Source organism: Rhinolophus sinicus, chromosome 13 (genome assembly GCF_057876585.1).
Source record: "Rhinolophus sinicus isolate RSI-liver-muscle chromosome 13, RSI-T2T, whole genome shotgun sequence".
In the NCBI taxonomy this organism is placed as follows: Eukaryota; Metazoa; Chordata; class Mammalia; order Chiroptera; family Rhinolophidae; genus Rhinolophus; species Rhinolophus sinicus.
The window spans coordinates 57,140,104-57,167,226 of NC_142513.1; the positions used below are offsets into that span (position 1 = coordinate 57,140,104).

General features: G+C 40.6%; 1 protein-coding gene across 1 annotated transcript in view; it reads left to right on the forward strand.

Moving 5' to 3' along the window:
- AGBL1 (AGBL carboxypeptidase 1) overlaps window positions 1–27,123 on the forward strand; it is a 532,929-nt gene that overhangs the window by 223,727 nt on the left and 282,079 nt on the right. The gene's annotated exons all lie outside the window — the stretch shown is intronic.

The following is a 27,123-nucleotide window of genomic DNA, read 5'->3' on the forward strand; positions in this document are numbered from 1 at the left end:
CTGAGCACCACCGTCTGCAGTGGTCCACAGGTGAGTGGATCCAGGTTTATAACACACTGGGCTTTAGCGATAGAGAGACCTCTGAGCCATCTTTGAAGGAATCAACCAAAGACGCGGGTTGCGACCCAACTCTTGTGCAGGAGAGAAGAATTTGCAATGAACCCCTTTTATGCCTAGCCCACATTCTTCCCCAACCCCCACCTGAGAAGAACATGTTATAATCTCTGGTATTTATATACCATTCTCCCCTTGGGGCATACACACCATGCAGACGTGTTTCAAGATCTCATTAATCACCACGGATTTTGTATTTAAGATTTCGCAGGAGTATCACCCTAGTATATAAATGTCGAAAACACTATTTTTAAAAAACGCGTAAGTTTCATCCCATAACCATTTGTGTATATGTCTATGTATATATCCAACACGTAAAATATATACAGGACCTATAACACATAAACCCTCCCCCCAAATGCGTTTACATTTATCAATGTTTTATTTTTTTTTCAAAGCCTTCTTTTGCTCTTTATTGCTCCAGTGTTTCTTTATCTTTCCCTTTGCAAGGATTTTCATCTCTCTTTATTGCAGAAATTCCCATGGCTACCCTTCTGGTTCATTCACTTACTGTGTTTGCTTATTTCTCCTGCGCTCATGGTGGCAGCTGTCTCTTAGTGGTCTGACTGCTGCAGCATCCATTGCTTGAAATCTTCCCCTGTAATCCCTCCCTGCCTTACTCCACACAACGTCCTTGCTGGGTGGTATTTCTTCTCTTTAGCCAATTGCCTCCACACTCTGAGTTGCTCCATCAATAAGCGATTAAATAACAGTAACCCTAATGCCAGCATCTGTCCAAAGGCATTGTCATGTAGGAGCTGAGAATATACCCTTAAGGGCGAGACAGATCTGGGTTCAAATTCCACCATTTTCTAAGGATATGACCATTCTGAGCCTCTCTTTTGGGGGTATTGTGAAGATTCACGGAGACAGTCGTGCATTGTGTGGAGTGCAGTGTCTGGTGCGTGATAAGTGACCAATAGATGGTGATGTTCTTATTGTCATCACTCGCCATTGCTGTCGCCAAGCCTCCAGGTTTCAGCTCAAGTTCTTTCTCTACTTTAGGATCTTTTCTGACCTGTGCAGGGAGACTGCATGACTTGTTCCCTTCTTGCATCATTTCCCCCTTTATGACCGTTCCTTTATTTCCTTTTGCTAGCATTTCTCTACCTCCTAGACTGTGATCTCTGGGGGGTAGAGATGTGACTTAAGTCATTGTATCCCTCCTGCCAGACATACGATTGTACCGTGAATGTGTGGGAACAGGCAGGGACCTTACTGCCTACAAATACTCGGATGGGCTACACCATCCGAGACCTCAGGTATAAACTGCCCGTGAGTGCCTCCACTTGCTTTATTGGAAGAAAGCATTTGACAAGGCCCTCGGGGCTTTAGCCAGCATTTTATAACGGTCTTACGTCGGGCCTTTACACGAGTTTTGCAGGGCCTGGCTTGCAGAAGGGAAATCGAGAAACTCTGTTCATTGCAAAACTTTTTGGCATGCTGAAGCTCAACTGACCGAGTTCCTCTAGAGCAGGGGTGTACAAACTGCGGCCCGCGATCCGTTGTTAATTGGCCCGCAGCAAATTCCAAAAATATATTTAGTTTACTTAAATAAACCAGGTGAGGCAATATACGTAAGTCACCTCGAGTGAGTGGCCCGGCTGTTTGTGTATTTTACCGCATATGGCCCTTGGTAAAAAACGTTGAAAAAAGTTTGGACACCTCTGGTCTAGAGAATGAGCAGGACAAGCCAAGAATGTACTTTCTCAGACTCCACTGCCAGCGCCAGCCCTTCAGACACCTGGCTCCCTCGCTCTGGCTCAGGTTAATTCCAGGGGCAGGTCACGTTCCCCACGGAGGGGCTTGAAAACATCCGTTATGGGCATCGCCACAGGTTTGCTTGTCATTTCTCTTCTGAGGTGACAATTGGTTCATGGGTCTGGGAAAGTGTCCTCCTTGTACATGATCAGTGATGAGCCCTCGTTGGCTCCTTAGCAGAGGAACGTCGTTGTGATGGGCTCTGACTCGGGCTGAAACCCTCACTCATAAGGGTCCCGTGCTTATCTCTTGCCAGCTGCAGCCTGCATGTCTATGGAGGTACCCTTCATCCCCAAGGAATATTGAGCAGGGTTTGTAAATACCTTAGCGAACAATTCAGTGATGATGGTATTCAAAGAATGTCACGCACGAGAGATGGGAGGGGGCATAGAGGAAGGAGGAGAGAGGAATTTCCCGTCTTGAGACTGAACGGGAATGCTTTTTAACTCTCCCTTCCTTGTATCCAACTTGGCAAAATGAAGTGAGGGAAGGCGGAGTGCATGGCGGTTGACATTCTAAACTCATCTTTCCAGAAGAAAGAGCGCTGTGGTGGTGGTGGCTTCTCTGTGTAAATTTGCCCTCTTCAGGGCTTCCATTGCTTCTATTTTCAAAGGAAGATGTGCACCAGAGTAAAATATGGAGGAAACTGGGGTTCGTTGCCAAGGTGATAACGGGTTGAAGGATGACCCCCCAAAAGGACATGTGTATGTCTTACCCCTAAGAACGTGTGTGATTGTGACCTTGTTTGGAAACAGGGTGTTTGCAGATGTAATTAAATTAATTATCTCACCGTGAGATCATCCTGGATTATCCATGTGGGCCCTACATCCAATGACAAGTGTCTTTATAAGGGACAGAAGAGGAGAAGATGCACAGAACTGAAGGCCATGTGAAGATGGAGGCAGAAGCTCCAGGTGGTGCCACTAGCCAGGGAACCTTTGGAGTCACCAGAAGCTGGAAGAGGTGAGGAGAGAGTCCCAGAGCCTTTGGAGGGCACACAGCCCCATCCACACCTTGATTTTGGACTTGTGACCCCCAGAGCTGTGAGAGAATAAATTGTTGTTTATTAGAGATGGAACATGAGCGGTCATCTCGTTTGTCGTCCGCCCTACTGAAACCCCCATCCAGCGCCTCAGATAATGTCTGTGTCAAAACTGTACTGCGTTAAACTTGAATGCTTCCTTTAGTATTAGGTTTGTGCAAAAATAATTGCGGTTTTTGCAATTATTTTTACCCTTTAAACCGCAATTACTTTTGCACCCACCTGATATCGTTGAGAGGTGGGATGAGAGAAGGTAAGTCACGTTGGCTCCTAGAGAAGTTCAACATTTAATAGAAAAAAATACTGTATAGATAGGTAACGCCAGAACTAAGGCCAAGAGTCTGCTGTGTTGTGTTCAGCCTTCCCCATCTTTCACAGCTTAGGAACGCCCATGCTTAGGAGACAGAAGAGATGTATTTCTGACCCATAACTGTAATGAGTTAACCTACTTTGGTAAGATATTTATAATCCTTTTGAGCTCCTTGGAGGGAAGATGCACTATGACTGTGAAATAATAACAGAGCTAACCTTCGAGCACTTCCTGAATGCCCAGGAGTGGTTAGAGGCTGAATGAATTTGTGTCCATAAAATATTCTGTGATTCCAGCTGAAGGGAACGAGAGAACACAAGTGGTTATTAATTATGATCATTAGCGTCTCCTGTCCAGAGTCACGGTCTGTGGGGTGGTTTAGCCCCAGAAGTAGAGCTGCAGGTGCCAATCCAGTGCACAATAAACGTCTGATCCCTTAGACAGATGAACTCGACATTGGATAAAAGAAAATAATGATTTCCCGTAATTTGTTCTGCTTTCCCCCCTCCTACTTCATCTGGTGACTTTTGGTAAATGAAAACAAATTGCCCTGAAACCCTGACTGGACCCTTTGTGTTTTATCTTGGGTAGCAGTGCAAAGAAATGTTGTGGATTTGTATCACCTACGTACGTAATATGAGAAGAGGAAAGGGAGGGGGAGTGGTTTTGCTCTATCGATGGCATACTTTGCCTACTTGGTTTCAGATGGGCCAGCTCTTGTCACACAGAACCTCTGTGCTAGGTCTACATCCAGACACCTGTAACCAGCATTTTATCAGCTTTTTGAAATGGTTCTAACCATGCCAACAGAAGCTTTCAGCAGCCAAGCCAAAATATGTTTCCTCGGTTTCACGCCTGCCCTAAAGACGCACGTGGAAATGTTGGTGGTTCTTTAACTCTGCCCCAATCACTGTCTATTGTTATTGGCTGAAACACGCAATGGAAAGAATGGCTCAAGTGCATCTCAGAAGTGATTACAGAAAAGTGTCATTGGTTTTCAAGATACAAACATTTAGCTGTTAAAATAAACAAGCTCCTGCATCCCTACAATGATTGCCTGCCAAAGCAGATGCTGCTTAAATGACTCCCAGCTCCTCGTGAATGCTGCGATGATGTCTCCAAATGATGCTTCTTGCTCTTCCAGCCAGACAGGGAGCCATCAGTATTCAGCTGCATGATCTCGTGACAGTGTCCTCCCTGTTTCCCGGTAGGAGTCTGAAGGCCATTTCCAAGCAGGTTAACGAGGCCCTGCTGATTCAGTGCTGAAATGGGTTTGTGTATATCTCGTCACTTGTCTATCCAGCAAGACCCATTCTCTTTTGTCTGCCAGCCAATTGCAGCCTACCGCCGGTGTAACATCTGGCTTGAGCAGCTGCCAGAAGAGGAAGCACACGTTCTGTCCCTTCAAGCACGTAACAAGTGTGTGTAGCTGAGAACCTGTAATTGCGAGAATGCACAGGCTTTGGTCGCTGAGAGAGGAGACGAGGCCGTAGAGAAGCCTTTGTATAACTCGTAAGGGAGTCCGAGGTGGAATGGACCACGCAGGGAAGAACAAGAATCCAGTGTCGTCTGTGCATTTGTAGAGAAGTCATTGTAACATGTGTCCCGTGATGCCTGTGCCACTTTTTCATTAGATGAAAGTGAGAAAAACGAAAAGAAACCTTAATATTTTTCCCACACTGAAAATGCAAGGGATTGTTTATGACTCTGGGAGGCATTGTTGTGTTTCTGACTACATCTCCCCTGAGCCCAAATTTATTCTTCAGGAGGCACGCGGCAAGTGAAAATAGAAATTGGTTTACTGTTTCTGCATTCCCGTGCAAACTCGCTCCCCTTGGCACACTGGAACGCGGTCGCCTGAGTAGAAGATGCAGTTAGAGGACAGCCTATTGTCAATTTATTCCGTATCTTGTTCAGAAATTCCAAAATTTATCTCCCCTCTCTTGGGGTCTGTTTCCTCCCAACTCTACAACTGTGCTACTCAACCATGATGGATGCTGTAAAATTGCTCTGAGAACGTTTTCAAAGCTTTGGGTGAGGCCAGATAAGAATCGCTGGAGGTGATTGAAAAGTTAGAAGAGTTTCCTAGATCGTCCCTGTCTGCCTCACCCTGCTTAGGACAAGCACCAGAAAATAATAATATTCTAGAAACTTGAGACTGTAGTTTAGCATTGCACGATACATTGGTTTTAATGTGGTAATTAGAGGAGGTGTGAGATCCAGTTATCCAGAAAACGTTGAGTGACCATCAAGGACTTTGCCATGAATTAAGGATATAACGGTGAGCCAGACAGAACATACTCTTCATGCAAAATAAAACAAGTGTTCTGCAGTTAATAGCGATGGTCTCTGAGGGATAATAACTTCTCTGATATATGAACTGACATGTGAAGGATGAAAAGGAGACGGTGATGGGACACGTGCAGTCCGGTCCGATGCAATAGCACATTCAAAGGCCCTGAGGTGGGCCGAGAATGTGGCTCATGTGAAGAACTAAAGAAGTCAAGAGTGGCCCCAGGTAGCAGGTGCCTCAGACTAGATTCCCCCGGAAGCAGACTCTAAGACGGAGATTTGTGGGCAGGAAGTTTACTGGGGATCAGCGGCTGTGGGGGAGTAAATGCAGCTGCCCTGGGCAGAGAGAGGAGATGAAGGGACTGCCAGACAGTAGCAAGAGAGGCTTCTGCTCCTTGTGAGATTGTTCTGCTGCTGAAATACTCTTTGGAGCCCTGAGACCAGGGGATCAAACCTTTCTGTTTCTGCATAGACCATCTTGTATGTTGTCCCCAGGGGAGGGCTATGGCCGAGGATGGGAAAGATTTGGGCAGCTGAAAGTCATTCTCAGAGAACTCAATCAAGGGCTGTGTATGCTTTGAGGGGAAAGATTTATTTATCTGTCCATTCTGGATGAAGGAATCACTCTGCCATTCTCAGGGTATGTCTTTTGTGCTCTTGTAAAAATACCTGGGGGAGTTATTGAATTCTCTCCTCTAAAGGCAGAATAAGAATTAATTTTGAATGATTGAATGTGCACATGGGATGAAAATTAAATACAGTTTAATATGTATCAGGAGTTGGCAAACGATGACCCACAGGCCAACCCTGACCCATCCTCTGTTTCTGTGTAGCCTGCAAGCTGAGAAGAATTTTTACATTTTTACTGAGTTGAAACAAAACTGGGAGAAGAGGAATATTTTGTGATATAGGAAGAATATATGAAACTCAAATTTCAGTGCCCGTTAAAACAGTTTCATTGGAACACAGCCACAGCCATTGGGTGAGCTATCGTCTGGGGCCGCTTTTGTACAACCACAACAGGGCTGAGTAGTAACAGAGACCATAGCCCTCAAAGCTTAAAATGTTTACTGTCTGGCCCGTGACAGAAAGCGTTTGCTTGATTCCTGACTCACATGAAAAATCAGCATAATTTTTATATGTAAACAGTAAAAATCAAACATTGCAATGTTTTGGGATTGACTATTAATGTCTGTATTCCGATGTGGCTTTGGAGTAGCACTTATCCACCTTTGCCCAAAGACGACTGGGGTTTTTGTTAAAATGCAGGTTTGACTCGGCATGTCTGGGGTGAAACCTCAGACTGTCCATTTATAACAAACTCCAGGTGACACCAGGGCTGCAGGCTTTGAGCAGCGATGGTTTACAAGAGGCTCTCTTTGCTCTCGTTCTGGAATCATCTGGATGGTTCATAGATCCAGGTTGCTTTGGTCTGCGCTGGTTCTGATCCAGGCCTTGCATTGCAGTCATGAGGTTGACCACAGGTCGTCTTTAGGGTCTGAACGCCGGGTGCAAACCCTAAGCTCTGCCACTTCCTAGCTGGGAAACTTTGGGCGTGTGCTTTAAACCCTCTATGACTTGGTTTTCTCTTTGGGAATATTGAGAAAATTAAGTTCTTATCTCACAGTAATCGTTGTGAGAATTAAAAGAGGCAAGTCCATGTAAATTGCTAACAGTAGCACCTCACACATTAGAAGCACTCAGCTCTTGTATGCGCAACTATTACCGTCTTTGAACAATTAATACTTAAAAAATAAGAGTAATCCGTACTACCACAGTCTGTAATTGCTCAAAAGTCTTATTTTTAAGTTTGACATTGATTTTCTTTTAGCCAAGAATTTTTTTTCTTTTCTGTCCATCAATATGCTCTGTAAAATTTCCATCATATTCTTTACAGAATCATCTATTGTATTTCCATGTCATTTTTGTGTAGCTCTGGTTTGCTTCTCTGTTTCATTTGACTCTTCTCTGCTGCTTTGCCAAAGAGGGTTTATCATTTGCTATTTTGTGTGAAAATGTGACTTCCAAGTGAAATCAAAACTGTAAGACTATGTCTCGGCAACAATTAAAATGATACGTAACTCCTTCAGTAACCATGCTGAAGTCAGAGAGGTGTTGTTCTTCGATAATTGACATTCATTTTCATGTAGGACTGCACAAATTACAAATAATACATGTGTCGTTTTTCATAATCTGTTACAATGCATGGATAAGAAACATATTATTTTTTTACACTGCCAGGTCTTAAATCTGTGGTCCTTAACTTGTTTGGATCAGGGATCTTTTCACCCTAGAAAAATGCACATACACAAACATTTTTGTACACAGTACCTTTGGAGGCAATTTAACCAAAATGGACTGTCCATGGACTTCAAGTTCAGAACTCCTGATGTGTCACTTTTCACGGGCAGGGATTTGGTTACCTCTACCCTCGTATCACATCTCTACAGAGCCTGGCAGGTAGATACCCAGTTGATTCTTGTCTGTTTGAACTTAGTGTCTGTGAAGATGATTCCAGAAGGTCTATCTTTAGCCATGTTTTATCTTAAGTACCAGATACATGCTATACCAGCTGCCTTTCCACCTCAGTCCATTGTCTCTCACCCATCTCAAACTCAAAATATCCAAAATGCAAATTGGTTTTCTTCCTGAGAGGGTACAGCCTTTGGAGACAGAAATCACTCCATGTAACTCACGTGACACAGAGTAAGTGTCATGCACGTATCTGTTTCTGTTTCCTTATCTGTGAAACAGTGATAATATATCTTCCCCAAGAGAGTACTAGGAACCAGAATCTCCTGCCCCAGGACCTTTCTGTGCGATTCTGCTCCCCCTAAACTTGTCAGAGCAGATTTCCTTGATTTTGTGACGCTAGGAATAATATTAAGGATCATTTCGTCCAGAAAACCCTGCTGAACTGTCAGGCTGGCTCAGTCTCCTCCTCTGTGCTCTTACCGTACAGTGGACACATCTATTTGGCCTGTCTGTCAGTCTTTCTGTCCGCTCCCTAGTCAGATGGCAAACTCCTCAAGCAAGGAGAGTATGTACGGTCACCTTTGCTCTCTCCAGGCCTTGCATAACCCCTGGTTCATAATAAATACCTGTTAACAAGGTAGCATTTGCAAAAGGCCGTATGCCACCTGGCTCTCCTGAGGGCGTTGGCCTACATCTGTGAGCTGGAAGCTTAGAATCGTCTTCACCTCCTCACCCTGGATTCGGTCCATCACCCTGATTTTAATTAATTATCAAGTCAGTGATTTTAGCTCTTTCATATCCGTCTTGCACGGTTTAAATGTTTACCATCTCCTGCTTTAACGATAATACTCATTTACTCATCGGCAGGGTTGGTTTGAACCATTCTGTCATTCCACCAGAGGTTATGTTCTTTTGATTCTAAAATACGAATGTGACTGTATCACCCTTTTGTTTAATGGTGATCAGCCCACTGGTTTAATGTGAATATTCATGAACCCAACCCAGACCTATTAGAAGAATCGGGGTTTTGGGTAATTTTGTATCTCCTCAGATTGAGGAAGCCCTGACCTTAACCAGTTCTCAAACTCTCCCTCAGACCGTTCAGACTTACGTGTTCAAAGATGAAGCCTCAGGCCTCCTCCCATCGGTTAGGACTCAGGAGATTTAAGGGAGGCCTGGGAATCTGCATAGCTACCCATTCCCTGGTGGTTCTGATGCTGGAAATCTGTAGAACCCCTTGAACAGCCACACCTCGAGGTCTAAACATTAGAATCCCACCCAAAGCTCTTCCCAGACCTTGGCTGCATTTCCTCTTTCCCTTCTTCCCCCAAACATTAGACCCTCAGGAAGGCAGACCTGCATGACAGCTAAGACGCTAGGCCTGGGCATCACTCTCTGGGTTCAAATCTTGCTTCTTCCACTGACTAGGCTTGTGAACTTTAGTCAATGAAATCTTCATTTGGAGAGACTCATACCATGGCTGCCTGCCAGTTGTGTGCCAAATGCTAAAAAAGACAAAATATGCAGAGTTCTTAGGATGATATATGGCCCATTACAAATCCTCCATGAGGACACCTGTATTCACCATTCTTAGAGTTTTGCCTCTCTATTCCTTTGCTCGTACTGTTGCTTCTGATCGCTTTGCTTTCTCCTCCTTTCCCCTCCTTCTGTTTCCATATTCTTCTAGGCCCAGGATATAGTTTACTCCATTTCTAATGTCTTCTCTCACTCATCCCATTTCTCCAACCTCCTAATTAGGTAAAAATCATTTCCCCCTTCTCGTGCTTTGCTAATCCCATCATCAGAATTGTTGTCACATTTTACGATGGTCATGTGTTTGTTTGCTCCGCTGGGAGGGTGGGGACATCCTTGAAGACACACACTCGGTCTGTTCAGCTAGAACTCAGGCACGTGACGCAGTCCATTTCCCAGAACAGGCACAAATGACCGTTGCATGAATGAAAGAGAGAAATGCACTAAATCTAGTTGTTATAGTAAAGAACTTAAGGACAGCTGTGAGAATACCTTTTTATATTATTTAGAAGCTTTCTTAGAATTTTATTTTCTCAGCCTCACTCCTATAAGTAAGATGTTGGTCAATACAATTACTATTCATGTGTCTTTTGGGATTCCAATGCCCTCTCTCCCACCTTATGTCTCCCTACTTGTACACCCATGGATCTCACCTGTGCCCAGTTATATTTACCCTCCTCTTGGTGATGTAGTTCCCAGCTTGAGTCCTGGATGCCAACCCTACCTTCCTAGTTTTCTGTATTGTTCTCTTGTTTCCATAACCTGCTAGATGTTTGTCTTCATGTCATTTCAGCCCATATGACCGACATGGTACTGTACGCCCCTTTTATGGAATTGGCTGGGATCTGTAGTTGCCAGTGCTCTGTGGTTTTAGCCATCCACTAGCCATGGGGTCTGCCAGCTTTTCTTTGTCTGATTTACAGTCTTGCCTGACCTTCTAGATCTCTCACCAAGGGCGTTCTGTAATCAGAAATGAAAAGGACAGGGAAAAGTCATGTCATAAGGAGATGGCTGCAAAGTCCAACATTCATCAGAAACAAGTTCGGTCCACCTGAAATCGTCTCCTTTCCCATTGCAGCTTGTGGCTTGAGAAAGACGCTTCCTTTGTCCCAGGGCAGCTGCTTCCCGGCCCCTGGAGAGACGACGTGAAGGCCTAACTGTGTGGAGCTGACAGTACAATTGACTCCATTGCCAGTGAATGGAGTGATGCGGAAAATAACAATGAATGAGGTGGCATTATGGACACATTGGGCACCTTTTGTACTGGGCTGGATCCATGTAGAACGTGTGTATCATAAAGACCCTCCTTAGAAACCCGGATGTCCTTGGTCGTGAAAGGAGCTGAAAATCTGATAAGAAGAGGCCCCCTGGTTATTTTAAAGGAAGGTGGCTTCAATCTAAAGGGAGATGAAGTCTCGTTTGGCAGGGAGGCCCAGGCCTGTGCCAGACCACAAGGCTCACGCATTTTGGTAGCCCCTCAACCTCATATATATAGGACCCAACTGAATGATTCATGTGGGTTTTCCTGCAGTCGTCCAAGGACCCCTCCAATAGCACTACCCCAGTGGTTGAATATTGAATTTATCTTTTCTCTAAGCAGCCAAACTTATGTATTTGGAATGAAGTCTCTGAACTGGTGAGCCCTGGAAAGTAGGGAAAACCCTAAGCCTACCTGATGGAGTAGCATGTGTTGGACGTGGAGAATCATTGAGAGAACACTGGTTTGCAGGGCCAGTCTGTTTCATGTAAAGCGTTCTTAGAAGTGTCTGGATGGATTTCAGGTTCCCCTCTTCTGTCTTTTTCTAAATGAGTCAAAGCAAAGAATGAGGGCACTGAACATCACAAACAAATTCTGAACGTCTTTATTTGGCCCCCAAGTTGGTTTTCAGTCCTATTGGCCCACAATTTCAGTTGTGGTGTTTCAGCTACACAACAGCTGGGCGTTGACAGCAAGCCAGCTGCAGCCCGCTACAGCAAACACTGGAGCTCCTAGATGTATAGAAATGATAAAATGACTAGACATATAGGTTTCTAATTGCAGCCAGGATTCTGCATCTGGGAAGTCACCAGAAGACATATATTCTGTGTTGTAATCCAGCAATCATGTCCGCCACCCCATCCGAAAAGCACTTCCTTTTTCCTGCACCCCCAAAATGACTGCCAAAATGTGAAGTTCATTTCCAGTCTGCAAACTATATTCACTTCTTACAAAGAGCTGACCCAGCTCCAGCCTTGTAAGTCCGGCCATGGATTGAGCCAAGGAGATAGACCAGTTGAAGTTTGGGGGGGGGGGGGGAACGACATGATAATACCAGGAAATAAGACTCCGATGAAGGCCTAAGATGAGATCTGTGGGGGTCACGAAGGCAGCCCCCCAATCCCGCACCAGCTGCAATGCCAAACACAAGATACAGAGCAGGGCCTCTTGTTTCTTCAACTTTCCACAGAGCAGGGCCCCCACCTCCTTTCCTCTTCTCTTTCCCCCCATTATTTTCCTTTCTAAATAAATGCCCTCCTTTCTTCAAACGACTGCTACAACTCATCAAGCTTCTCTGTTGGGCCTCTTCCAATAACGGAGGAGCATTCGTCTTACATGAACGTGTCCCCCAAGCATGGAGAGGGCTAGCTTCTTCCTTTGTAGGAGAACTTTTCTTTATGTCAACTGTCCATCCTTCTATCTCTATAGTTCATCTTCCAAGCATTTGTTCTTGATTTTTGGGGAGAAAAATAACCCAACTTTTTTTTAAAAATTTTATTTGATTAAATTTATTGGGGTTACAATTGTTAGTAAAATTACATAGATTTCAGGTGTACAATTCTGTATTACATCATCTATAAATCCCATTGTGTGTTCATCACCCAGAGTCAGTTCTCCTTCCATCACCATATATTCGATCCCCCTTACCCTCATCTCCCACCCCCCACCCCCATCCCCCTTACCCTCTGGCAACCACTAAACTATTGTCTGTGTCTATGAGTTTCTGTTTCTCATTTGTTTGTCTTGTTCTTTTGTTGTTTTTGGTTTATATACCACATATCAGTGAAATCACATGGTTCTCTGCTTTTTCTGTCTGACTTATTTCGCTCAGCATTACACTCTCAAGATCCATCCATGTTGTCACAAATGTTCCTATTTCATCTTTTCTTACCACCGAATAGTATTCCATTATGTATATAGACCACAGCTTCTTTATCCATTCATCTATCGAAGGACATTTTGGTTGTTTCCATGTCTTGGCCACCGTAAACAAAGCTGCAATGAACATTGGAGCACACGTGTCTTTATCTCTAAATGTTTTCAGATTTTTTGGGTAGATACCCAGGAGAGGGATTGCTATAACCCAACTTTTATAGTTAGTTTTTTTCCTGCTTGAAATTTGGCTTTCAAGATTGTCATTTCACCGTGGATTTGAAAACTGAGTCATTCCTGTGTGTTCTCGTTCCCTGGAGTACTGATTTTCAACCTGGTGGGCGAAACTAGTCAATAGCAGAATGGCCAGGGGAAGAGGACGTGTGACAGGAAAGGAAAGTTCTCCTTAAAAAAGGATGAAATACTGCCATTTGTGACAACATGGATGGATCTTGAGATTATCATGCTAAGTGAAATAAGTCAGGTGGAACAGAAGAAGAACCACATGATTTCACTCATATGTGGGATGTACAACAGAAAGCAACAAACGGACAAACAACACAAACGAACTCCGACACAGACAATAGTATGGTGGTCACCAGAGGAGAAGGGGGTGGGGAAAGGAAGAAGAGGGTAATGGGGGTCAAATGTATGGTGATGGAAGGAGACTAGACCGGGCGATGAACACACAATGTAGCATACAGATGATGTGTTATAGAATTGTACACTTGAAACATATGTTATTAACCAATGTCACCTCCATATATTTAATTTTAAAACAAAAGAAAGTATACCTGGGATAGTCTAAAGCGTTATGTGTGTATGTTTGGGAGCCCATGGTATTGCACTGCCCTGGCTTGTTCACTTTTTATACTATACCAAAAGCTCCTTAAAAGAAGACATCTTCTATTTATCTTTGTGTCTTCAGGGTTTTGCACAGTACCTGACATCTGACATACGCTTAGAAATAATGCTTGTGCAATGAATAGTGAATGAATGAACTCCAGTCAAGTCTGGTTGGATCTTTTCGTGCTAATTGTAATGCCCTATATTTGTAACATTTTCCAAAGTGTTTCCACATGTATCATTTTACGTGATGTGACTATTAGTGAGTTGTCACTTTTTCTGCACTTTCATGAATGAGCCAGAAAGCATAAAAATAATCCACTGGAAGCAGAGAATTAAACCAAAAGGAGAAATGGCAGAGACGACTGGATATATGATTTATCTGACCTGTTGGGCTCTAGATCAGAGGTCAGCCCGTGAGGCAAATCTGGCCAGTGGGCCATTTTTGTAAATAAAGTTTTATTAGAACACAGCCATGTTCATTCACCACATGATGTATGTGGTTGCTTTCTCATTGCAAGGCAGAGCCGAGTAGTTGTGAGAGGTAGTCAGACATGCAAAGCCTAATATATTTACTATATGGTCTTTGGCAGGAAAAGCATGTTTACTCTGGTCTACATTTTACTAAAAGTGGGATGCACGTGTCAGTTTTAAGATGTCAAAGAAACTAGGGCCATTCTATCTGCCTTTGGAACCCCACTTGATTACTGGGTGGAATTTTCTGATCGATGACCTAAAGAAAGATCAGGGAGTAAGCATGGGAATAAAGAACAACATGGGCTCTCCCTCTTCAAACATGTGGGTGAAGCCACACGAGAGCATCCAGGGTTTTTCACCCAAGTGTGTTGTGATACTGTAAAATCTCAGTATAAGTCGCTTCTGAGGGCCCATTGTTCCACAAGACAGCTATAACTCCCTCCCTATCTCACAAGTTTTGTTATCTTTACACTTGCAAAGTCATTCCAGATGCAGCTCTTCCGAAAGTCACCTATTACGGATGGGTGTCTCCTCTCCCCCTTTCCTCCTCGGTGCAGTAGGGGTGCAGGCTGCCTTCCCTCTGAGAACTTAATGCTTTCCCAGTGGATTCCAGAGTAGACTGAGCATCTGGGACCACTCACATCTGTGGGCATTTTAACAATTTCCTCAGATGAATCTGTTTGTAACCCTCTGCTCAGTTGTACCAACAGGTCCTTTTTTGAAACCTCTGAAAGATGTTGCTAGATGTGAGAGCAGGAAGTCACGAGATACTTGGTTGGCTGTGGGGAAATGTTTGCATTTGGATAATTTCTTTCTTTTTTTTACCTTGATATGTTGGGATGGGTTTTTCTACAGGCAGATGCTTTTTATTCATCTGCAAGACAACACCAATATCCTAGAACAAGTCCAATGTGAGGGTTTGCAGTGTACCTCTTTATCTGGGAGGCTGCCATTTATCTTCCCTGTTTTTTATGACTGAGTTAGAGAGAAGGAAACTTGTCACGTGACTTCAAGGTCAGAGTGAAATCCTTTACGGTAGAAAATATTGAAATATCCTGTTTCTCAGAAGCATATGCTGTATGCAAAGAGCATTGACTTGGAAATAAGAGGACTTGGGTTCTAGGCACAGGCCCCGCCCCATACAAGTGACATGACGATGGCTGATTTGCTGTCACTTCTCTGATTGCTGAGTGATTACAGTATCATTCTCCTCACTGAATTCAATTCTCTTTCATTCCATTTGACAGAATTCTATTGAGCTTCACTCTTCCTAGGCTCTTTGCCAAGCACTGTGATTATACGAAAATATAATTCTTTCCCCTTAAGAGTTTATAGGGTATTGGGGAGTCGGAGACACACAGGATGGTTTTCGTATAATTTGGTATGGATCGTACGGGATGCGATCTGGGTTCAGTCGGATACAGGAGAGGGGTCTTTTGCTCAGTCTGAGTGTCTAGGGAAACTCCCTCTGAGATACGATACCTTTACCAAACAAAGATGGAGACTGTAAGCAGATGACTATTTGTGGAGGAAAGAGCTTGAGGAAATGACATTGAGAGACACTTAGAAGATACATAGGAGAAGATAGATTGGTGGCATGTGAATGGGGAAGGGAGAGAGAAATTGAAGACGCCTTGAGCATGCCCAAGAATGATGCCATCATTCACGGAGCAAGGTAACGTTTTGTGAGATGGAGTCTTTTTTTTCTCTATTGATCTATTAGTTTCTAAGGGAATTTCATTAAAAATATCCCAATATTTGTCCTGCGAACTATTTGACCTACCCAATTGTTTTTCTTTTAAATTCTGTTTTCCCCTCTAATATTAATATTGCTAAATCAGATAAATATAGGCCTAGTAAATTCCCCCCCTGATTTTTTTGTTTTCAACCTTTCTTAGTGAATTTAAGTATTCATCTTCTAAAAGTCATAGCTGGGTTTTTTGTTTGTTTTTAGAAAATCCAATATATAATAATGTCTTTTAATAGATCAGTTAATTTTATGTGTATTGTGAGTACTGAGCAATTTAGATTGATTTCCTCCACCTTATTTTGTGCTATTAAGATCAGTTTTTCTTTGCTTCCATTTTTTTTTTTTGAATTTATTTTTTAAATTTATTGGGGTGACAATTGTTAGTAAAATTACATAGATTTCAGGTGTACAATTCTGTATTACATCATCTATAAATCCCATTGTGTGTTCACCACCCAGAGTCAGTTCTCCTTCCATCACCATATATTTGATCCTCCTTACCCTCATCTCCCACCCCCCACCCCCCTTACCCTCTGGTAACCGCTAAACTATTGTCTGTGCCTATGAGTAACCACACCTTTCCTACTTCCACTGGCTTATACATTTTTAAAATATTCATTTGTTTTCCCCTTCACCAGTTGGGAAGTTGCTAATTATATTTTTATTGTTCTTGTAATTTTCCCTTAGTTAAAAAATATTGAACTGCAATATGCATACAGAAAATTGCATACGACAAAAATGAAGTTATCACAAAATGAACATTCATGTAACCGCCATACAAGAAATAAAACATTTCTAATATTTCAGAAGTACTGAGCATTAATACATTTTGAAACTAAATCTTTAAAGTTCATTAAGTTTCTTACATTAGCTAAACTAAAATTATGCTGTATCTCTGTACTTCCCCAAATAAAATGAGGACATTAGCAAACTTAACAAGCCAGTAAATACTCTTTCCCACTGTCTTTGATGTTATTTTCAACTTTATACTTATCTGAAGCAAAGAAAGTCTGCTATTTGATAGTCAGCTGTTACATAAATTTACCAATTGGATATCAGTTCTCTGTATGCTTTTTTTGTTTCCTACTAAAGTACATCCTTTAATAGTAGTTTCAGTATTGATTTATAAGAAGTAGACTGTGAACTTTATTGTAGGACTGAAATTGTATTTATTTGTCTTCATTTGAGTAATACTTTATCTAGATATAAAATTCTGATTTGACAATTATTTTCCCTCAGCACTTAGAAATTTTTTCTCTGTTGCCTGCAGTTATTTATTATTAATAATGCTAAATCTGACAATATAGTTGTCATTCCTTTGAAGGAAAATTTGTCTTTTTTGTTTAATATTTTTCAAAACTATTTTTTATTTTCACTGTAGTGTGTCCTCCCATTTTCAATACAGCATCTCACCCTTTTCCCAGCTGTGCCTGTGGTCCCTCTGTTTGGGGCCATAGACATCAGTCATTTAAAAAGAAATGTCCAGTTTTCTGTCATGAAAGGGAAGGGAAGATTGCTTTATTCTATAACCTGGAGTGTGTGTGGGGGGGGAGTGTGGATATTTGGATCTGAGTATCTGATTGCTTATTATACAGAATTTCAGGTGATACTGTTTGGAAATTTTCTGTATGTCTGATAGAGATACATAGCGCACCCAGTTTCTAATCTTTTCCTCTTGTAATTGACTTGCTTCCTTTGGCATATAAATTTGAAGGATCTCTGATCTGTTGAATCACATACCACTAGACCATCTGCTTTCAATCTCTCAGTAGTTAGATATTTCTTATCTGTTGTTATCTCTATTTTCTCCATATTTGAAGATCTATAAATACTTTAAAAATCCTTTCCTTTAATTTTGTAGGGGGTTCCTGGAGCTATCATGGATGAATGCATATATTCAATCTTCTGTGTTTAAACAAAAATCCTTTCCATTAAGATTTTACAGACATTCAAAATTCTATTAACAAAAGATAGAGTCCTTCATTTCATAATTAGAAAAATTCCGGGGAGACATAACACATTAACTTATAATTATAAATGGCTGTTATGCTTTCCTCTTCGTAATTGACCCCCAATTCAGAATTAATTGCTTCCATATCCCTGTTACATCTCCTTTACATATTTATGGTTTTTGGTTGGCGGGCCTCAATAACTAGACCAAAGTAGCTGGGATTATGTATTAGGCACTTTTTGCATTTGAGCATCTTGGGTACTATCGCCGTACTTGCTACAAGAGGTTGCCTCATAATTGCTTCTTCAGTAAAAGTGAGTAATTTAGAATCAGAATTAACACAAGAACTTTCGGTTATGACAAGAGTGTTTCTCACCCGTTGGCGAGAAATTTGAACCAGATGTTCACTCTGTTCCCAGACTTTCCTCCCAGGTTTGTTACATGATTTGATGGATTATTGGATTTAGAAACTGGCATTATGGGGGAGATGAAATCTTCAAGTAATGATAAAAATTGCAAAAATTACTTTATGTTTGTACAGTTCTTTTATTGTTTAAGGTGTTTCCATACCCGTGTATGTTTCACTCCTCATATATCCCTGCAGTACTGGGGAAAGCAAGGTGTATATTATTTTGTTCTTATTTATTCTTTCAAAGAATTCATGATTCTGGCGGGGATAATCATCGTTAGTTTTGGAAAATAAAAAAATTCCCTGTTTAACATTTTCTGTAAAACTATGAGAAGTAAAGGCAGGAACCTGGCAAGAGCTTTTTAAAAGGATATTCAAGCATGGGTCAAATGTCAGTTGCCAAAGTGCAAACTTGAACTTTCTCTTTCACTCTGCCCCTAAGGAATGCCTCTGTTTTTTGAAGGGAAATAGGCAAGGGCGTGAGCCAACGTGTCTCCATCCTCAGAAATGGCCTGTCTACTAGAGTCCCTGGCCTCTCAGACACACCTTTGCACCCATTCCCATCTTATCCACCAGAAAATGACTACACCTTTGAGCTTTATCTTCTCTAGTATTTTAAATGGAGAGGGTAAAGGGACCTCTATTTATTCTCTTTATGGATAGAAAACAAAGTTGTGATTTAGTACAAATGGTTAGACACAGTTATCGGTATCCTAGAAATTCTTGCCCATGGAATAGTTGACAACCAAAGTGAAATGGGAGCAAGGAAACTGAGGTTACCCAAAAAAATGTTATAAAAATGGAGGAAAATGTGCCAGAGCAAGATTGCCTGATAGGAGCTTTAAAGAATGCTGATTCAGACCAAAGGGAAGGAATGTGCATTGAATGGAACTCCTTTTATTGTAGGATGTCAAACACAGAATGAAACCCCCACTAATTGGTATTACAGTTCAGTTCTGCACTAGTCCCACAGGATGAGGTGGTAAGCTCAGATTTAGCTAGCACAAAGTATGCATTTTAAATGCATTAAAGGAAACTAAAGTTGTAAATAAATCATTCTGCCATCTTAAACTGCCAACAAGGTATTTAGTGAACGCAGTGACCTGGTTAGCAGCCAAAAGATGCAAGTTTCAAGTTTGCAGCAGAAACATTCAATTGTTATGCAAACGATGGGAAACAGAGAACGTTTCTTCCTCTTCAGAGAGATCAAGTCAATTAACATCATATCATAGCATCAGGGATGTCATCTGCTAATACCGAGCAGCTTTTCCGGTGTGACTCCCTTGGTTATCGTAAGAGCTTCTCTATGGTCACTCTGAGCTACTGTGATGTTAGCTGTGAGAAAGTTGAGTTACTGCAGGGGTCTTGGCCATGCTGAGCTGCCAGACGAAGTGGACAACTAACTAAGAAAGTGATGCTGTTTCCTTCTGAAGAATATACAAGTAAACCTCCACTACTGTAGGTGGCACCTCAGAGCTGCATGGGGCCTGCTAATGGTGGAAGCCCTGGAAATTCTTTTGCGATGCATAGGTCTGTGGAGAAAGGCTTTGTTTTGGTCCCACGGCTTTCTGGTGATCATGAGGGGTCAGAGAACTTAACAACACCTTATGGCTGACCTCTGGAAAAGATAGTGGGAGATTTACACCACTGGCAAGGAAGCTGATGACAAGTCAAAACACTTGAATTAATTAAAGCAAGGTCCTTAATGAACAAATGGAAACAAGATATATAAAGTTAATGTGGTTCTTAAATATATTCAGTAGGTTAGGTCCATTTAAATGCACCATCTCTATGACTTTGGTATACACCGAGGGTGCCAAAAAAAGTATATATATTTTAAGAGATGTTATCTATGCTCAAGCAGTAGTTCTCCATCATCAGAAGAGTCTGGACGCTGATGGGAACCACTCTGAGCACCTCTTGTCATTGCAGAAGTCACACGTGACTTGTATTCATCTTTTGTTACCGGTATGTGTTGAGTATTACATTTAATGCAGTTTTTTCCTTTCTTAAAATGTGTATACATTTTGTGGGCACCCTCTATATAAAAAAATTTGGGGAGCAAGTTGGGTAGCTTAAGAATTTCTAACATTATTCATAAGGTTCCTCTACATTTTGTTTCTAATAGATTGTTAATAAATAGGAACATAAACTATAAAGAAAAGAAAGAAAGAAAGAAAACTGAGGACAGGTTTTTCCAAGCTTCATTGTGTAAATAGGGAGACATGCTGATAAAGTAAAACCTCAGTAATTAAGGGGCTAATGAATGGAGTATCTGGAATATGTAATTTCTTTTTCACAATTTTTGTAATTGTATTTAAAAAATTGGATGTGATTAATAATATAATCCAGCCGTTTCAAGTGTACAACTAAGTGGTTTTTAATATATTCACAAAGAGACAAAGCCACCGCCAGTTTTATTCCAGTATATTTTCATTATCCCAGTAGAAACCGTATACCCACTAGCAGCCACTCCTTACTCTCCCCTCCCAACACACTGAAAATCACTGTTATACCTTTTATCTCTCTGCATTTGCCTATTCTGGCTAACAAATATTTTTTAATATATGGTCTTTTATATCTGGCTTCTTTTACTTAGCTTAGTGTTTTCCATGTTGTTGCATGTTTCAGTCCTTAATTCTTTTTCATGGATCAATAATATTCCATTGTATGGCTAGACCACGTTTTTCTTTTTTCTTTTTCATTAGTTTCAGGTGCGCAATACTTAAACATTTATTTTTTATATCCCTCACACTGTGTGAAACCCCTCCCACTATCCCTCTGACATCGCACACAGCCATTACTTTTCCACTGTCTCTATTCCTAATGCTGTACTCTGCTTCCTGTAAGTACATACATATACACACATACAAACACACACACATATACATACAAATTTGTAGTTGACATTCATTATTGTTCAGCTTCAGCTTCAGGTGTACAATGCAGTGATCAGGCATCTACATCATCCCTGAGGTAGACCACGTTTGTTTATCCATTCATCACTGGATGGATGTTTGGCTTGTTTCCACTTTTTGGCTATTGTGAGTAATGTTGCTATGATATCTATATACAAGATTTCATATGAACATATGTTTTCATTTCTCTTGTGTCTGCTGGGTCATATGGGACTCTCAGTTTGACATTTTAAAGAACTGTACAACTACTCCAAAATAGATGAATCGTTTTGTACTCCGCTGGACTGTATAAGAGTTTCAATTTATGCACATTCTCTAACACTTGTCATTTTCTATATCTTTTATTGTAGCCATCCTAGTGGGTATGAAATGGTATGTTATTGTAGTTTTGATTTGCGTTTACCTAATGGCTAATGATGTGGAATATCTTTTCATGTACTTGTTGGTTATTGTATATCTTTGGAGAAATGTCTATTCAAACACTTTGCCTACTTTTTAATTGGGTTATTTGTCTTATGAGATATACGATTTATGCATATTTCGTCCCATTCTGTGGGTTGTCTTTTACTTTCTTGATAGTGTCCTTTGATACCCAAGAGTTTTTAATTTTGATGAAATCCAGTTTACTTTTTTATTTTGTCACTTTTGCTTTTGGTGCCATATCTCAGAGACCATTCCCTAATTTGTGGTCATAAAAATGTACTTCTGTGTTTCTTTTGCATTCCCTCCCACTTCCTTTGTGCTATTATCACACAAATTACATCTTTGTACATCCTATGCACATCAACACAGTTTATAATTATTAGTGATGCAGTTATCTTTTTTTATGGAGAATTTTTTTTTAATTTATTGGGGTGACAATTGTTAGTGAAATTACATAGATTTCAGGTGTACAATTCTGTATTACATCATCTATAAATGAAGAGAACAAAGTTACAATAAAAATATGTTTATACTGTCTTTTCTATTTACCTATGTAGTTACCTTCATTGGTGCTTTTATTTTTTCATGTGTATTCTCATTACTGTTGTTTGTACTTTTATTATAGCCTGAAGGTATCCCTTTAGAATTTCTTATAGGGCAGATCATTTAGCAATGAATTCTGTCAGGTTTTGTTTATCTAGAACTGTCTTAATTTCCCCTCTTTTTTTTTTTTTTTTTTTAAGGATTGTTTTGTTAAACATGGGATTCTTGGTTGGTAGTCTTTTTCTTTCTGTGCTTTGAGTATGTCATCTCATTACTTTCTGGCCTCCATTGTTTCTGATGAGAATTCAGTTGTTAATCTCATTGTGGATCCCTTGTTTAGGATTAGTTACTTCTCTCTTGCTTTCAAAGTTTTCTTTGTCTTTTGACATTTTGATTATGACGTGTCTAGGTATGGACTTGGAGTAATCTGTCCTGAAGTATGATGAGTTTCTTGGGTGTATAGATTAATATTTAGACTCTTCATCTTATAAATTCATTCTTCTTTCTTTTCCTGAGACTGGATAATTTCAACTGAACTATTGTCATATTCACTGAATGTTTCTTCTGTCTGCTGACACCTATTGAGTACTCGTAAATCTTTCATTTCATTTATTGTACTTTTCAAATCTTAAATTTCTATTTGGTTCTTTTCTGTAATTTCTATCTCTTTTCCTTATAAACTTTATTTGCTGAGGCATGGTTCTCATACTTTCCTTTAGACCTAGATTTCTTTTGTTCTTTAAACATTTTCAATAGCTGATTTAAATCTTTCTCAATAAGTTCAATATCTGGGCTTCTACATGGGTGGTTTCTATTAATCACTTTATTTCATATATATATATATATATATATATATATATGCCATGCTTTCTTGTATTTGCATGTGTCATAATTTTTTTTACTGAAAACTAGAAATTTTAAATAAAAATGTTACAATTATGAAAAATCTGGTTTTTCTTCTATGCAAGAGTTTGCTGTTGTTTGTTTAGTAATTTTTTTGAACTAATTCTATAAAGTTTATATTATCTGTAATGTCTAGCCACTAAAGTCTCTGCTTGGCTGGATTGTGTCATTTAATTATTGGATGGAGATTTTCTTAGTTGCCTGGAACTAATAAGTCCCATAGCCTCTGCTAGGGGGGGTTGTGGGCATGTTGAGACATGCCTTCAAAACTCAGGTAGCTGATAATTCTGCCTTAGTCTTTACTTTCTGCTTGTGCAAATCCTCCAGCTTAGTTATAGGCCATCTGAAGGGTTTCCTGAGCATGAAAACAGCAGTATTCACAGGTGTGGGCAGGTACACAATCCTATGAACGTATGTTCTCAGGCATATGTTGGAGATTTCCAAATCCTCCTATGGATTTTTTTCGTTGCTTTTAGTTGTTGGTTTTGTAGTTAGACCATTGTTTGCCCAAATACTCTCCACAGCCTCAGACAGCCAGAATAGAATGGTCAGCAGTGCCTCTGATGGCTTTTGACAAATTTCCCTGAGCAAAAGCTGTTTCCACTTTGCAAGTTCTGAGCTAGGTCAAATAAAAACCAGAGCTGCAGATTCCAGTTGCCTGTGGTCAGGGAACAGAGCTAACTCTCATCCAGTGGCTTTTCAACAACACAACCTTATAGAAGAGTCTTGATACAAGTTGCAAGACATTACTAATTAGGTTTCACTGGCCATCTGCTACATCATCCCTGTCAGAGACCAGTAAAATGTAAATTCAGAGTAGATGACTGAGAGAAAAGAGAAAACAACACCTTGTTATCAGAATGGTTACTCAAACTGGACCCTAGGGAAGGGGGACAATAGGGTCTAAACGACTGTGTCTTGTCTTGGCATTGAATAAATAAACAATAAATATTTCATTTCCTAAAGTTTTATTTGAGATTTTCTAATCTTTGAGGAAAAGCGAGGAAGACAGAAAATAGATATTATCTTATACAAGAGAATTTTTCCTGTGAAATATTATTTTGACAATTATTCTCTTCGAGAGAGATGTAAAAGTCATATTAACTATGTTTAGCCTGAAGTGTACATTTTAGTTGAAAATATACAGTATATTAAAAGTAACTTTTTTTCTAATTCCCAAGACCTAAATATAAGGATGTTTTGATTTCTCAGATTGCTAAAATGACTCCCTGAATAAAAAGATACACCAAGGTATTAATGATCAGCCCATCTGATTTTCTTCTGGGTCTTAGTGCAAATAAGCTAAAGTAACTTCAAACATTTTGTGCAATATCTTGGAGAGAGCCAGACCAGTGACAAGGACCGAATTTACCTCTCCATTAGGAAGAAGACGGGGATGTGACCATTTCAGAGAGGAGCCATTGATACCACGTCCGTCATCAGCCATACCCATTCAGAAAGGAAAATATGCTTTGATCATAAAAAACGTGCTTCCCAAGAACTAGAGATTGGAGAATTCATTTAATCTTTTATTCATTCATTCTTTATTGATAAAGTGCCTGCTGTGTATCAGCGGTTGTTCTGGGTTTTGAGGAGTACTGAAGTTGAGCACAAGACGTAAAGTCTGTGTTATCATTGCATCTGTACCTAGTGAAGAGATACAGCATAAACTACCCTACAGACGGGTATGCACTAGAATAACACATAGCTCTAAGTGCAAAGGAGAAAACAATATAAGTGAGAGATTAGAGGTAACAGGGGTTGGTAGTACGAGGGGGAAAGAGTCACTCGGATGAGATGACATGTAAGCACAAACATGAGAGAGCATCCCATGGAGATCTGGGAAAAGAGACTGTCAGCTACATGGAAGAGGAAATGAAAATGTCTGAGTGTGGAGCGTGCACTGGAGAATTTTGAGCAGAGAAATGATAATAGTCTCTGGCTGTTGTATGTAGAAGTGACTGCAAGGAAGGTAGTTGGGGGTGGTCAGGGATGGAAGGAGTTAGGCAACTTTTGCAGAGGAAGGTAAGAGATGATGGTGCCGTGGGCAGGGGGGTGGTAAAGGTGGTGAGTTGTTGTTGGTTTCTGTATATATTTTAAAGGCAGAGTCCTTAAGGTTGGATGGTGAATGAGTTAGGGGTGTAAAATCAGGGTGTTTCAAAGATGACTGTGATATATTTGGTGAGCAGTTAAAGAAATGAGGGAATCAATTATTGAGACTAGAGAGAAGGTAGGTGGTGCTCCTTCCTTTTCTATTTATGAAGCCAAATAAATAGTGATTTTGCCTTTTTAACTTCTTGGAATTTTGTGTGTGTGTGTGTGTGTGTGTGTGTGTGTGTGTGTGTGTGTGTGTGTGACATGGCTGAACAATACAACTGGGCTGCAGAGGAGTGGGCTAAGATTCAAGCCAACACAAACCTTTTCTGCAAGAAAATGGTATGGAGTGTGTCAGCAGACAATGAGGGTAAATAATGAGAGAAAAGATATTAAGATGGTGTTTTAGGTAAAGACATTTTCAGACTTCCTCCAGGTCACCCATTATCAATTTGTTAAAAAACCTGGGTTCAAATTCTTGCTTGAAATATGTGGCCATGGATAGTTACCTAAACCTCTGATCTGTCGCTTCTTCCGATACAAAATAGGGAGTTTTGAGGATTAAATGATAAATATAGCCTTTTCATTCTCTTATTTTAATTTTTTTTCATGTGCTTTACTGAAAGTCTCAAAAAATGAAAACAGTTCTACATTGATGGTCTAATTTGACTCGGAGCTCTTGTATAACAAGTCGTGATTGAAAACTATCAAATGTAGGGCATGACGATAAGGCTGGAAGCAGATTCAATGAAAATACAAAATGAGTGTATCCTCCAGTGATTTATAACTAAATACGTAGTTTCGTTAAGTGAAACTCAGGGTAGTACTTGATGGTATTGCAAACGTGAATGCTACTATGAAGAATTGCTTTAAAAAATCCAAATATTTATCAATCTCTGATTATATACTAAGCATCTTGCTAAATGTTGTCAGTGTATTATGTCACTCAATTCTAAGAAAGAAAGAAATAAAATCCTGTGAGTTAGACGCGAATATTACCCGTAGGTAGAGATTGAGAGGCAAAAGTATTCCTCATCTGATACGGAGGAGTCTTAAACTTGGTGAAGTTAAGTAATTAGGTCAAATTTACACAGCAAGTGGTGGAACCAGACTTGTACACACACACAGTGTGACTTTGGTGACGGTACACGCTTCCCACCGTTTAGTTTTCCTAAGGGAGTTCAGAGGTTGGAGAAGACGCTACCAACAGGAGTACGCAAATCAAGTCTCATGAAAGGGGTAGGGCTCGAGAAGTTTTCTGAAAAATGGGTAGGCTAGGAAGGAAAGAGAAAAGAAACGATCAAATTTTAGACATCGTTCCATCAACACTTGAGAGAATTTGATATGTGGGGGAACAGCAAGGAAATCTGGCTTGCTTGCAGCTCCGGGTTTGTGTTGAATCATAACAAAGAGGTTGGTGAGCTGAGACCAGTTAGCAGAAGATCTTGAATGCCAGCCAAAGTAGTTTACACGTCCTCCTTTAGGTAATGAAAAAACATTGAAGGAATTTTAACATCATTTTGGAATTATGTCAAATTGGGAGAGAAGCGTTATGAGAGACAAGAGATGAGCAAACCAGTGAGGAGGCAATCACGGTAATTCAGGAATGAGGTGATAAATCGTGGATAATGTTTCTCCTTACAAATCTGTGTTTCAAAGAATAAACGCATGTAGCCCACCTCCTTGTCTTCATCTCCCCTTGTGGATTGGTTTCTCTTTTCCTCTGTAAGATTTTACGTGGAATTATGGATTTTTTAAAGGATAAAGTCACCTTGGATAACAATCGTGTGTTCTAATCTCTCTCTCTCTCTTTTTTTTTTTTTTTTTTTTTTTTTTTTTAAACGAATGGTAACTCTGAGCCAAGTAATATGAAAGAACTTGCCTAAGATTACACGGTAGCAAGTGCCAAAGCCAACATGAAAATTCGGTTTGCTTTCTGATTTTCTCCTCAGCGATGTAAGTGCTGTTCTTCCTGCTTTCCCCCTTTCTTTTGCCAGGACTTCAAGCAAAAGGAATGCCAGAGTCCCCGATGACTCCCTCCATTCCTCTGATTAGGCTGGTATTGGCAGTCACTGTTACTTTCGGGGGATAGCATGAACATTCCGTAGCTACTGAAAGCCCCAATCAGCAGAAATCATTTTTCTACATCTGT